Source organism: Olea europaea, chromosome 1, assembly GCF_002742605.1.
Source record: "Olea europaea var. sylvestris chromosome 1, O_europaea_v1, whole genome shotgun sequence".
In the NCBI taxonomy this organism is placed as follows: Eukaryota; Viridiplantae; Streptophyta; class Magnoliopsida; order Lamiales; family Oleaceae; genus Olea; species Olea europaea.
In genome coordinates this window covers 27,556,365-27,569,682 of record NC_036237.1, presented here as the reverse complement: position 1 = coordinate 27,569,682, position 13,318 = coordinate 27,556,365, and positions in this window count along the sequence as shown.

Below are 13,318 nucleotides of genomic sequence, written 5' to 3'. Positions count from 1 at the left end.
TTCCAATTCAAATATGAAGTTTAATGAGTTTTTATTCAAAAATCAGGTGAAAATTTAAATTTTAATATTAATAATAATATTAGAAAACTAAATTAATCTAAATATTCACCTCACCCCCATTCAATTCCATCCATCCTATTGAATTTAACTTACAAATCCTAATTATTTCTGTCTCTCCTCTCTCTCTCTCTCACTTTTCATTTCTCCCTCTCTCTCTTTCTCTCTTCTTTCTTCTCTCTTCGGTCTCCAGCCACCTCCACCACCAAAGGGCCTTCTTTTCCATCTCTCATTGGTGATGACACCTTGTTCTCTTTTTTGTGCTGGTCAACACATCTATCGTTTTGAGCGCAAGTGTAGTGACTGCCTCAACAGCGAGTCTGGATCTCTTGGACTCGCTAAGAAATCCCTCGAAGAAGCCAATGAGGGTTGATAGATCTCATTCACAGAGAATTGAATTTTCTCAGTCGGTATCTCTAAAGTAGGTGCTAAAGGGGCTTTGCATTTCTCAGGCTGCAGAGAGGTGGATAGGGACAAATCTGTTTTAATTGAAGTTGGGGAATCTGGCTTCTCTCTAATTGATGGTGTATTCGATTTTGATCAATTCTGTGAGATGACTAAGCGGTGTGTGGTTGTTGAATTTTTGGGGGCAATGTTGCTACAATTGTTTGATGATGTCACTGCAGTTTAGTATTGGTGTTTATGTTGTGGTGGTCATGGTGGTGAGATGGTGGTGCTGGGGTTAGGGACTCTTTTCAAATCAGTGATTTGAGATAGTGGTATGGTTGGATGCTGTGGATTTAGGTGGTGGTCCTCGTTGTAGTCGTCGCTTTAGATTTTTTAGGGTGGTTTCGAGTCGATCTGGCTGGTCAAAGTTTATGGTGGTTTTCGCAGGCGAAAGTTGCAAATGGTGATAGTGGTGATGGTGCAGAGACGGTGGTTGTGTGGGTATTCTGATTCGTGGATGGTGTTATATGATGTGTAGGAGTCAGTTGTGGGGGTGCAGGCGGCGATTGTGTGATGGTGGTCATTTATTTTGTTGTCGGTGGTTGTGGTGGCGTTGTGCCAGGGACGGGGTGGGATATCATCTGTGGCCAATTGTTTGGTTGATTTGTGACCAAGTATTGGTGGTAGATTTGAATCGGAGGTGGGACATTTGGTGTACGTGACAACAATTTGATTATTTGTGACTAACTATTAAATTGTGACCACTATTTGGCGTATGTGACCAATCATTTAGTTATCTATGACCAACAATTTAATTGTGACCTAAAATTTTGAGAATCTATGACCAATTAATTTGATCTTGAAATAATCAGTGACCTCTAAATTTTTGATTTGTGACCTCGAAATAAACTATGACCTATAAAATTTTTGATTTGTGATTTCAGAATCATTTGTGACTAATTAATTTGATGATATCTGATCAATAAATAAATTGTGATATATAATTGTATATCTGTGACCATTAAGTCTATAACTATGACTTTATTATATTTAATTAATAAATATATTTATTAATTAAATATATACCTGAATTTTAAATTTTCAAACTATTTACTTGACTTTTGAATTGATGTAAATAATACACCTGTGTTATGAATTTTTCCCTTTCTTCTTTTGGTTGGTTAGGCCCACTTAAGAAACGAGATTTAGAGGCTCGAACCAAATAAGGAAAGAAAAGTCCAATACATAGGTTGGTTAAAAACCCAAAAATCTATGTCGTTTAAATTTAAATAATTTTTAGTAGTGATAAATAATTGGGTTTCGACATTATGGTTGTCTGTGTGGTTTTCCAAGATTACAACCGAAGTTCGAGTCACCATTTATATACTTTTTAAAAAAGTTTATAAGAATTTTTTCGGAGTTAAAACTTTTCAAAATTTTCACTTTAAGCCACAATTTTACAAGGTTTATGATTACCATAACTTTTCCATTTAGTTTTTCATTAAAAAATGGAGGTTACAAGAAAACGAAGTCACATTTTTTACCCCGTTCCTCATCTAATTCGAATTTTATTTTCCATCCCACTAGAGATTCTTCAGAATCAAGAATTTTACTCATAATCCAACTACGTGAAAATGTCTATGATGTGAAGTTTTTTAGTAACAAATTATACGAGGCTTTATGCTCACTTATATTCAATGAAAACATTCAAATTGAGAAGGGTCGTGGAAGGATAGAGATTGCAATGATGGTGTAGAACCCAATGGGAGGTAAATCAAATCAAAACATCAATGTTCTCATGAAGATTTGATATTTATGCAATTTGTTAGTATGGTGTATTAGCATAAGTTTTAACATGAAAATGTGATTGGGTGCGTGGATTTTGACATGTAAGCATGTAAAGTAGAAATTTCAACTTTCTATCCGAATTTCAAACGGTCTCCTGAATCAAGTTCTGCAAACGTTTGAACGAGACCAGTGAGGTTCGAAAGCCCTATGAGTCCTCTTTTGCTTTGGCTCTAGAATCAAGCCATTTGGAGTTTGGTAGAATAAACTATGCTATTTTTGTGTCTGTTGTATTCAATTTACGTAGGAACAACTTTTGGCTTGTAACCGAGTGTCCAATTGCATGCGTAATGATGTCAAAAAAAATTGAAATTTAACAGTATTGTGCTTGAATTTGTTTAAGAAATATTGCAGAATTTTAAAATTCTGAACTAGAAAAATAGTCCAACTAAGCTTGATCATTAAGTAGCATGTCTTAGAGTTGAACTCCATTAACGTGACTTAGCCTCAATTTCCATCCTTCGTTTTAGTTTTGTTTCTTCAATTAACAAAAGCTAACTAACTTAACTCATTTGTTTTTGTTAGTTGTTGGAATTTGTACCAGAACCTAAGGATAATCAACGAAATAAAATGAAAGTAAGGAAAAAATTTAATTTAGTCCGAATTTCATAGACCTAAAAAGAACATTTTAGTAACAAATTCAAATCCTAATATTTGGGGAGTTACAATAACTGATCGACTTTATATTACAACATACAATCATAAAAATGAAAGAAGACACGTTCTCACTATCTTTGGTGCCATGGTTTATTCAAAGTCCTTATTTATTGACCAACACGAGTTTCCATGAGTAACTACACTACATAAGAAATAAAGTTAACTCAAATTCTATGAAATTTGTTTAGATGAGATAGAAAGACTCGCTATCTTAACTCGTTTGACTTATTCTAATCTTCTATGATATTTTAAAATGTGATCGACATATTTTAAAGTAAAATTGAGAGGCTGTTGTCACTGGCCTAATCTCGTAATTCTCGAACTATGCTAGTACGGTGCGGCCTTAACGCTCCACAACTATTATTCCTACAAGATAGCATCAAGCCAGCCTTAAACCTCCGTGGATAATTAACTAATGGGGCTAAATTGTGTCTTTGAGTGGAGAAGGTAGATAGGAATTTATATGAAAAAGAGCACACACGGAAATATGGGAAACCTTCTTTGTATAAATGTAAGAGAACTATTACAAACTTTTAAATATTTTCTCTTGACAAGATAGCACTCTATTTTACTTTAAACAAATTCCATCTATGAGAATTCTCTCTACTCCCCATTCTTCAAAGGGATTCCTTTATAGGATTTTACAAATGTCTCAACAGATCTAGTTACAGGCTTGGCAGGCAAGTTGGTATCAATAGCTAAGATTAATCTTGATTCAAGGGTCTTCATTGATTGCAAATTGCCATCCACCTCCTTTGATCACATGGTATCTAAATTAAAATTTACTACCTTGCAAGTTGCATGTCTCTACACTTACAAGTTACATGTCATTTTCTAACTCAATCTAGTTAGCATGTCCTTTTCTATGTAAGTGGACAATCTCTATAATGTATATGCAAGTGGACATGATCCCATCATAGTGATCAAGTTGGACTTTGATTCCTCCATCAAGCTTGTAGTTGTCAACTTGGACTTTGTTTCCTCAAGCAAGTTGTAGTAGTCAAGTTCGATTTGGCTTCCACATACAAGTTGCACAAGTTGGCACCCACTTGTATACAAAACCACCGATCATAGACTATGGTATTTGTCCCCCTCATGATAGTGGTTTTTACCATAGAAAAGCCCGACTTCCATCCCTGTGTCATCTGCCGACATTTTCTCAACCTGCATAGCTTAACTGCATTTGCTACCTGTGTTCTGTCTACACAGCTTGCCTATGTTGCTGCTCACGTCCCTGTCGTAGTGCCTACACAATCTGCCTATGTTTTCCTACTACGGTATCTATATTGGTCTTACCTACGTCCCTTGTTGTAGTGTATGTGGTCTAGCTTCTGTGATCTGCAATAGTGCCTGCGTTTCCCTCTACCTACATCACCTACCGCAGGTAGTTCCGTCCTACCGTAGTACACTATCGTTGCTACCTGATTTTCCCAACCTACATCTCCTACCGCATGAAGTTACGTCCAGCCATAGGTATTGTCTCTGCTACTCGATTTCACCAACCATAACCTGGACATATATGTCACGACCGTGGGCGACGTCGGTCACTCTCCCACCAAATTAGGCGACGCATTCATAGTCATGTGCCACCGAAGCTTAGGATGAATTTTCCATAGGTCTACCTCATTTTTCCCAATTCATGCCATGATAGTCCCGTGTCATGCCAAGCCTCAAGTGACACCCTTGTGGTCTATGACATCGTGCTTCAAAATGGCACGCAACCAATTCAAATGATTGGTTCTCATTTTAACAAATTACATATCCATTTGACTTTATATTACCTCATACGTTCATAAAAAAAGAACGAAGACACATTCTCATTGTCTTTGAAAATTGATTGATACAAATGTCTCGCTATAATAACCAATAAGTGCTTCTTGTAACTAACTACGCTATACTAGAAATGAAATTAAATAAAAAATTCTATTAAATTCTTTTTAGATGAGATAACAAAACTCAATACCTTAGCTGGTATAACTTATTAAAAACTTCTACAATGTTTCAAATATGATCGATGAGTTTTGGAGTAAAATTGAGAACTTGTGCTCCAAAATGGCATAATATAACTTTAAATGGTTGGATGTCATTTTAACTCATTTCATGTTCGATTGACTTTACATTCTCTCTATGATCATAAAATGAATGAACATGTTCTCACAATTGTTGGACACCAGTTGAGACAAAACTCTTACCATAATGACAAATAAGTATGTCTCTTGAGTAATTATACTACACTAGAAATGAGTTAATTCAAATTCTATTAAATTCTTCTAGATGAGATAACAAAATTCAGTACCTTAGCTTGTTTAACTTATTAAAAACTTTTACAATGTTTTAGAATATAATCAACTAGTTTTGAAGCGAAATTGAAAATCTGTGGTCCAAAATGGTATCGTGTAGGTTTAAACGGTTTGGGACATTTTAACTAATTCTATGTCAGTTTAATTTTAGTCTTAATATAAAATACCCATCAATTGTATTCATTATGACATGGAAGGTTTACAAGTTATTTTATTATGCATGGACAAAGGGTCATGTATTTTCAAGTAAACTTCATAGTATGCACATCATCAAACACGGCAAATATGTGTAATCCTCATGCATTATCCAAATCCACACATTCTAAAGTATTGAGGTTGAGGTTTTAGTAATTCATCCCACTGACTGCATAATATATCTACACAAAATACTTATTGAACTACTAATTAAGGATCACACTAACTTAACCAAGAGGAAGTGCCGTGGTAAGTAGCAGACTATTCTTTTGACCTTTGTTGTCTCCTAAGTGGGTTTCAAGACAAACCCTTTAAAGTGGACAAGGGCATGAGGTTCCTCATATGGGAGTGAGAGGTAACTTGGTCTTGGCCTTGGTCAAAGTGTAAAGAGCAACGGTATAGTTCCCCTCTTTTGTTGGAAAATATGATTTTACACACAAGGAGATGGAGAAGAAACAAAGAATCAAGATGAAGAAACAGAAAAAATGCATAAAAATGTAATCGTTGTTTTCAAACGATATTTGCCCTTCTCAGATTGAATTAGATGCTTAAAGGGATTTTGACAAATGGTTTACAGAATTTATCAAGCCTTGAAATGATTTAACACTTAAGCACTTAGTGTAATCCTCCAAAACTTAAGAACACAAAGAAGAAATTGAATATGATAGAAAAAATACTTTGATCCTTTTGTGGAATGAAAGTTATGATCACAACTGATTTTTCTTATGTTTCTATTGGACATCATTCACCTATTTATAGACCTCAACAATACTCCACGAAGTGATGCCAGAACAAGATAAAAGGCCACCTGAAATTCAAACAAAAATTACCATTAATGACTAGTGAAAATGTTCTATGCGATCGTATAGAAAAAACCTATGGGATTGCATAGATTATCTCATGGCAGGGCTCTGCAAATACCTATGCAACCATTGGCCCCTTTGATCCATGCGGTCTCATAGGCCAACTTCTTGGCCTCTATATTCCTTTTCCATTTTCATTTTCATTCCATACGCAATTTGTTGATTTTGAACAATATTCAACAATTTCCTACTTGTTCAATATTCAATAAAAATCTCATATTCAAAATATAAAATGCTCATGCATAACGATTAGATATCTTTTGATTTGAATCTAACCATAATGTAATTCAAACAAAGTAAAATCGGAATTAAAGGTAGCATTAAGCTTTGAGCCAATTATTCCACGTGACAATACAAGTAAGCACACACACAAAAGTATCCCGGTTCTCAAATTCCTCAAACTCGCTTAGCGCTAATATGTCTTTACGTTTATCCTTTTCAACAAACTTTTAAAAAAGAAACTCTAACTCTCTATTGAAGCGGATCATCTCGAAGTTCATATAAGTGAAGTTCTTCCAATATCTTTGTTACTTTTAAAGATACTTGTACTTATTATTGAACTTCATTAAGAGCTTCAACACTCATTTCAGTGACAACCAGCACTATTTAATTAGAATAGAGTTATCATGAATTTTATAATGCTAAAACTATCCATCTATCGAATGACTTGTTGTTACTTTTTGAACTCATGGATCACTTGTTAAATAATGACAGGTAAGGTTTCCATCATTGGTGAACCTTTTAGTTCAAGAGTTTCAACCCCATTCTATTCGAAATATATATTATTAAATCTCTATTTAGAGGTTTGGTTAAAGAATCTGCTAAGTTCTCAATTGACTTAATATAATTTAGGGAAATTATTTCATCTTTGATTAATTTCCTTATATAGCTATGTCTAAGACTCATATGTCTAAAGTTACCGCTATATACCTCATTGTATACCTTTGCTAATGTGACTTGACTATTACATATGATAGGTATTGAAGATATATTCTTTGGTCCCAAAGGTATATTATAAAGTAGATTCTTAAGACACAACTTCTTTCCCGATTTCTGATAATGCTACGAATTCGAATTGTGTTATACATGTCTATTTCTTTAATTTCCAAAAAACAGTACCTCCTCCAAAAGTAAACACCCAAGCTAAAATAGATTTACTTTCAAACGTGCTAGATATCCAACTAGTATTGATAAATCCTTTTAATACAACTGCGAATTTAGTATATTATAGACCTAATTTCTTGGTTTTCTATAAAGAGCCAAGAACTTTACCAATGGATTTCCAAAGATCTTTGCTTGGACTACTAGTAAGCCTACTAAGTTCACTAACTTCATAAGCTATGTCAGATCTTGTGCGTTGAACCGCATACATAAAACTCCCTATTGTACTTACATTTTCCAATTGAATAACTGATCTTCCATAATTCTTTATGAGTTTTAAACTTGGATCAAGAGGGGTACTAAATTCTTTTGTGTTCGAATGTTTGAACTTGCTTATCACATTCTTGATATAATGTGATTGACTTAAATAGTAACCCCCACTAGTTTTAGTAACTTTGATACCAAAAATGGTAAATTATCCACTTGTCTAAGATCCTTCATCTGGAATGTGGAAGAAAAGAACCTCTTCGTTTCTCCAATTCTATTCATGTGATTACTCATAATCAACATATCATCCACATATAAGCAAAGAAGTGTAACATAGTTATCACATAATTTGGAGTACAAACATTTATCTACACTATTATGTTTGAAACCAAATGAAATGATAGTTAATCAATTCTTTTATTGCCATTTCTTAGGAGATTGTTTCAAACCGTATAACGTCTTTGCTAACCGGCATACCTTATGTGCATTTTTAGGTAGAGCAAACCCTTCGAGTTGTTTAATATAAACCTCTTCACTGAGATCTGCATTCAAAAATGTCGTCTTGACATCCATTTGATAAAAATGCAAGTCATGTATGGAAACCAATGCGAATAATATCCTAATTGAAGTTATTCTACCTGCCGGTGCATAAGTATCAAAATAGTCTATTCATTCATTTCGTCGATAGCTCTTAACTACTAGTCTAGCCTTAAAGGTATTGAGAGAACCATCAACATTATATTTTCTTCTAAATACCCATTTACATCCAATAGGTTTGGATTCAAGTGGTAAACCGACATGTTCTCATGTATTGTTTGACATTATTGAATCCATTTTATTTTTAATCGTGTCTTTCTAAAAGACGCTATCACGAAAGGCCATAACTTCTTTATAAGTTTTGGGATCGATTTTCACTTGTAGAATAAAATGAGTTATTCTTTGATAAATGCGTTTTTACACACTTATTTGCCAACAAAACATGACTAATTGTTGATCAAAGTATTTGCATTATGGCTTGATTCTATGTAGGACTATATTGATGAATGTGACGAAATTCAAGAGAAAAGAAACGAGTAAGGACCAAGAAGGAAGAAAATACAAAGTATGAGGACTATATTGCAATATTTCAATAGTTGATTCGGACCACAAAATGAAGATTAAAGATATTGCGGGTTCAATTAGATGCAATTAGAAGTTAAAGGGTTGAAATTGTAAGAGGAACGATTTAAAAGAATCAAAAATTGAATTCGGGACTAAAATGCAAAATTTGGAAGAAATTATAACTGGGCGACTGCCCAGTTATAAATTCTGGGCGGCCGCCTAACATTAAAATTCAATTACCTATGCAAAAATTGATGGTCAATTGTGGCAAAAAATTTCTGGTTCCCTATTCTGACTGAAATTTTTATGAAAACAAATCTTTGAAAATATTTTACAATCCAAGGGCCATCCCTAAGCATACATCACAAATTATAACACATTTATAAGGGTTTTTAGAGAGGAGAACAAGGCAAGAATGTGAAGATTGACATCAAAATGCAAGGATTCAATTCAAGATTTAAAGCGGTAATGTCTTTTTTTTATGATTTAGTTTGTTTTCTTCTTCCCACCACGTTAGGCTAAATATTCCTATGCTAGGAAAATGACAAACTTTGTGATATGAATTTTTAATCTTTAGTTTTACATTTTTGATATTAAAACATGCGTTTGGAATTTGAATGATTTATATGCACTTATTTTTTCCACAATTATTGTGCACGTAATTTGTGTGAGTTTGGTGACTTGTTCTTGAGTTCGAGAGAAGTGAAATAGGTTCGACATGGTGTAAATCATCGTAAGGTCCAATAGGGGATAGAGATATACCAATATGTCTTGCGTGAATCTTTAAGTATTCATGAAACCATATGCATTCTTGTATATTTGCATCTATCATAGAGGTATAGTCGGGTGGTATATGAGAGTAGGTTCAACACTACTCGAGAGAGAGCGTTGTATAGATTTAGGAATATTGATTCTTCAAATCCAACCATGTCGTCAAATTGTAAAACTAAGTTTAAAAAGGATTATTTCATGGGGATTCACGATCCTATTACATTCATCATTCATTAAATTCATTAAACTTGCATTCTAACATAAATTTTAATTCAGTTCATTTAATTCGTACACATTTGCATACATAGACTAGGTTAGGTTTAATCAAGTTACAAAATTCACATTTTACAATTTTGTTTCAGTTAAGGTCAGGATAAGTAAAATTGAACTAAATCAATCTCTACAGGATGATATTCGGACTCAATTTATCCACTTTATTACTTGTTAACGAACCGTATACTTGCGGTGGTTTAAATCGAAATAAATAATTTTGTGAACAAGTTTTTGGCGTCATTGCCGGGGATTGAGCATTAATTTGATTTTATTTTCTTCTAGGCAGTAATTTGAACTTTTATTTTTAATTATTTTTAATTTTCCATTTTTTTAGGTTATTTTATTTTATTTTGTTGAGTTATTCAATTTGTTTGAATTTGAGTGCTACTATTGGTTTTCTCGCAGAGTCGCATGTCAAGATTGACTAGAGGAGAATTAATACTAGCAGATCTGGAAATTGAGCTGACCTTTCATCGATTGTAACAAGAGAACAGAGAGGCACATCAACAACAATAGGAACCAATGGCTAATGTGCAGAACAATCCCATTTTTCAAGCTAATGAAGAAGGGGCGATGGATGATGGTAATATGCTTATGGGAGATTACCTAACCCCTCAGATAATCCAAAGCCAATTCAGTATAGTTTACTTATCGTTTGGACAGCCCAACTTCCAACTAAAAACAAATGTGATACAACTGTTTTAGAATGGACACTTATTTTATGGTAGAGCTAAGGAAAACCCACATACGCATGCCTCTCGTTTCTTGAAGATGTGCCAACACTTCAAGTATCAGGGTATCTCAGACGATGCAATCAGATTGAGGCTGTTTCCACATATACTGCGAGATAAGGCAGTTGAATGGCTCGACTCCCAATCGAACGACAACATTACTGCATGAAATGATTTAGCATAAAAATTTTGTACCAAGTTCTTCCCGTCTGCCAAGATTGCAAAGCTCAAGCATGACATATCGATCTTCCATCAAGGTAAATCTGAGTCTTTTGATAAAGCCTAAAATAGATTTAAAAACATGTTGTGAAAGTGTCCACATCACGGGATCAACAAGGGACTCCAAGCCCAGTACTTCTATGGGGGACAATTTTCATGTTTTAAAAGCATGATTGACTCTTCATCTAATGGGTCATTATCCACTAAAACCATTGATGAGGCACACAAGTTATTCGAGACTATGGCTACTACATCTACCATGTGGATATCAGAACGGGCTGTATAGAAAAAGACACCGAAAATGTATGAAGTGGATGCATATTCAGCCTTATCAGCAAAGATTGACTTACTATTTCACAAGGTGGAAAACATATCACAGTCAGCGAATGAAACATATGCACAAAAACTAAATTTGAAGAATGTGGAGCGAATCATAGTACGATGGAATGCCTAATTCTATCACAGGGAGTAGAACAGGTAGAGTGCGTGCAATGTGTTCAACATCAACAGAACTATTGAAATTTAGACACTTACAATCCCAGTTGGAAAGAACATCCAAATCTCTCGTAGGGTGGCACCCAAAATCAGAATAGATCCCAGAGGCAATTTCAACAGGAGAAGACACTTCAGTTGGAAGAGATGTTTGCAAAGTTCATGAAAAAGACTGAAAAATACATGGAAGCAAATAACCAGTTCATAAGGAAAACTGAAACTACTCTCCAAAATCAGGGTGCTGCAATTAACAACTTCGAAACCCAGATAGGACAGATGGCACTCTTTATGACGAAAAGAACACCAGATACTTTACCAAGTAATAATGAGTTGAATCCTAGGGAGTATGTTCAAGCGATCACAACTCGAAGTGGGATACAGCTACCTGAAAGACATGTTGAGAGATTGAGTGTAAACAATGAGAAAACACTCTCTATAGAAGAAGAGATTGTACAGTAAGATGCGTATACACATAAATCCACACCAAAGGAGAGTTCAGAAACGTCACGGGGTAAGGCCACCATTCTAGTTAACCCCTATGATCCACCCATTCCATTTTTCAGAGGTTGAGGAAGCACACGATGGAGTAGCAATATAAGAAGTTCTTTAAAATCTTCAAAAAGCTCCGCAACAACATCCTGTTAGCCGATGCAATACTCTAGATGCCCAGTTATGCCAAGTTCTTGAAGGCCATCTTAACGAATAAATGTAAGCTAGAGAAACATGAAATGGTGACGTTAACCAAAGAGTGCAGCGTTAAGATCCAGAAAAAGCTCCCACCAAAACTGAAAGATCTAGGGAGTTTTACCGTCCCTTGTACAATTGGTGATTTTTATTTTAATAAAGCATTGTGTAATCTTGGTGTGAGTATTAACTTGATGCCACTCGCTATAGTTAGGAAACTAGGATTGTGAAAACTAAGGAAACTACAGTAACTTTATAGCGACCTCATCGATCACTTACACATCCATGGGGGATTATCAAAGATTATTGGTCAAAGTGGACAAACTCATATTCTCAGTGGACTTCTTGATTTTGGACATGGAAGAAGACAAGGACGTGCCTATCATATTGGGATGACCATTTTTGGCTACTGCAAGAGCCCTTATAGATGTGCAGCAAGGACTATTAATTCTAAGGTTGGGGAAGGAACAAGTTTCTTTTAATGTTTTCAAGGCAATGAATTATCCTACCGATCCTGAAAGCTATTTTCAGATTGAAGTGGTTGACATAGGAATCCCCTATAATTGAGTGGAAGAAACAACCAGAAGTTCATGATGCCTGTCTAGTGCACTTTCCATCCACTCTCACTGATTCAAAAGAGATTAAGACATTCAAAGTGAGATTCATACGGATATGGTGAGAAAGTCACACCACTTGGAGAAGGACAGGGATGAAATTCTGAGGATAACTGTAGTGCAGAACAAGACCATATTGAGCAAACTATGCAAGACCTCCCAAGCCATATTTAAAGTGCCATAAAAAAACCTATGCTAAAAGTCAAGCTATTAACTATAAACTAGTGTTAGGTGGAAGGCAACCCACTATATCCTTTGAAGTTATTTTGCTTTTTGCATTAGTTTAGGAATCTTTTAATTTTATGTTTGCCTTGTTTATAGTTTAGGTCATCATTCATCCATGCGTGTCAATAAATAGCCTAAGCACATTCCACATGAGTCCCTATGCATTAAGTACAACTCATAAAGGGTAGAAACATTGGGTTACCTCCCAACTAGCACTATTTTACAGTCGATAGCTTGACTTTTGGCATAGGTGTTTTATGGCACTTTAAACATGGCTTGGGAGGTCTTGCTTAGTTTACTCAATATGGTCTTGTTTCGCACTGCAGTTATCCTCCGAATTTCATCACTGCCTTTTCCAAGTGGTTTGACTTTCTCTCCTCATCCGTATGAAATCCCACAATGAATGCCTTAATCTCCTTTAAATCAATAAGAGTGGATGGAAAGTGTACTACGTAGGCCTCGTGAACGTCTGGATGTTTCTTCAACTTTAAATTATAGGGCATTCCTAAGTCAACCACTTCAATCTGGAAACAACT